Source organism: Ammodytes marinus (genome assembly GCF_949987685.1).
Source record: "Ammodytes marinus genome assembly, chromosome: 18".
Classification (NCBI taxonomy): domain Eukaryota; kingdom Metazoa; phylum Chordata; class Actinopteri; order Uranoscopiformes; family Ammodytidae; genus Ammodytes; species Ammodytes marinus.
Genome location: NC_137222.1, coordinates 2941145 through 2943644, shown reverse-complemented (window position 1 = coordinate 2943644; position 2500 = coordinate 2941145).

Genomic DNA, 2500 nt, shown 5'->3' with positions numbered 1-2500 from the left:
GTTAAAGGTCTCTAAAAGCGCACAATTTTCCAAGGGAAAATGCCGCAAATACACAAACATAAAAACCCTTCTTAACCTGCTGTGCAAATGGCTAAATGGTTGGTTAAGTAGAGACTAGACACACAAACGCGAATCTGCTCCGACCAAAAAAAAAATATTTGAAAAACTACCTGAAAGACATGGTTCCAAGCCGCCGCGGTTTCTCAACAGTGCGAAGCCGTAGTTACCACCTCGCTCATCGGCCTCTTCATTGCCACTGTCCGGTCCGGTGTCTGGAAGTGGTGTGGAGGAGTAGTGTGCAAGAGACGGCGAGAAAGAGAATGCTTTCGATCTTTCTCTGCAGGACAAAAGACTTGTGCAGCAGCTCTGAAGAAGTTCCGCACACAAACCACCTCTTCTCCTCTCCTCTTTTCATCTCCTTTTGAACGCTGCCATCCTCTTTAAAAAAAACTCTGAGCCGCGAGAGAGAGAGAGAGAGAGAGAGAGAGAGAGAGAGAGAGAGAGAGAGAGAATAGCCGAGACGAGAGAGAGAGAGAGAGAGAGAGTCTCCCCTTTCAAATAGCGAAGCAAAGACACTGCAGGACTACCCCACCACCAACGCACTCACACACTGTCACATAAGCAGCAGACAGCAGTAGCCTTACATTTCAGCTTTCCAAAAACTCAGCGTATCTATCTATCTGTCTATCTATCTATCTGTCTGTCTGTCTGTCTGTCTGTCTGTCTGTCTGTCGGCTTTTTCTTATAACCACAGACGCTAGAGTGTATCGGCTAAACGTTTTTCTTGGTAGGTAAACTGTAGGCTAGGTGGTGGTGGTGGCTCAGAGTGGCTTAAAAAGTTAGTCAGAGGGTTGCTTGCTTGCAGAGAGAGAGAGATCGCAGTGATTCTTCTAGCCACCACAGCAGACGAGCTACTACTGCTGCCTCTGTAGAAAAAGCTAAAAAAAAGTGCATGAAGCAAAACGAACGAGCCAAAAAAAAAACGTAGGAGCGTAGGGGCTGCTCCTCCTCACTTCATTGCAGGGAGAGGGAGAGGGAGAGAGAGAGAGAGAGAGAGAGAGAGAGAGAGAGAGAGAGAGAGAGAGAGAGAGAGAGAGAGGGAGAGAGAGAGACGGGGTATGTCCCACTCAGTTCCCCCGGTGGACACAGCTTCAAATTGGCAGATTCTTTTTTTTTTTTTTTTTTTTTTTTTTTCAGTAGGGGGTGACGTCAGTGCAGATGTTGCCTCTCTCTCTCTCTCTCTCTCTCTCTCTCTCTCTCTCTCTTCCATCAGCTGTGCGCATGTCTATCTGCGCTGCCCTGAAATAACACGAAAAGAAGAAAGTCACTCTAACCTCACAGCTCTATTTGCCTCGAGTAGAAACTTGTATGAGATAATCCAGAAGTGGTACATTAAAAGTGACGTGACTGGGTTTTTATCGGCCAACGTTTTATCAGACAACATGACCACCAAACAAATCTTGTATATATACAAGATATTACTTTATTTAGGTCTTCTACTAAAAGTGAAGAAGTTAGAATTAAAGGGCAAAGTTATAAAGAGATACCTGGATGTCTGATGAGGCGAAAAGGGCTTGTTGTAACGGAATAAATGGGAAAATAAATATGTAAAATTATATTTAAAGGTGCTACGAGGAACTTTTAAATATGTTTGAAAGAGTGGAAATATTCCTCTGATGATCATAAATTACATGTAACAGCAAACAAGACCATCAGTGCAAAGAATGCTATTTTTATATAGTTTTTCTTAATGCCTTTGTCATGGGTATACGCTCACCCAGGAACTACAGCTGGCGTAGTAAAAACACTACCGCTTTTGTCCAAAGGGGGTGCAAGAATCAACACAAATTGAAAGTTCCTCAGAGCACCTTTAATTGATCTTGAAGAAGTCAGTCCTTGTATAAAATGTATTTTATTTAGTATAAAAAATAAATATATTTTTTTGTAATTCTCTCATTTACAAGGACCAATATTAGCAAAAAAACACGCATTCTGTCTTTAATTTGCTCTGACTTTGAATTTTAACTCATGAAAACTGTTTGTCAGGCTAAAAGGTTCGAAGGATCAATGTCTTAAAGGTGCAGTGTGTAAAATCAGAACATTTAGTGGCATCTAGTGGTGAAAGTTCTAGAATGTCAACTCTCCCTCGCTAACCCCTCCCCTTTGGTAGAATTTACAGAAGCTACGGTGGCCTTCACGGACAAGAAGCTTTAGTTACTAAAGATGGCATCATCCACCACTGCCTCAAGTCTTTCCACAATATCAAGTGATGAGGTGAAGATGTATTTAGTTATTTTAGTCTATAGTAGGCCTACTTCTTCTTCTTGGTCTTCCAACAGGTGCATTTCCCCAGGACGCCCACTTAAAAATGCATATGGCCAGTACATTAAGTTTGTCCCTTCTGAGCTACTGTAGAATCGTGGCGGTGCAACATGGCGGCCTCAGCGCCTCGCTCCTATGTAGATAGAAAAGGCTCATACTCAGCAAATTAAAGAAAACA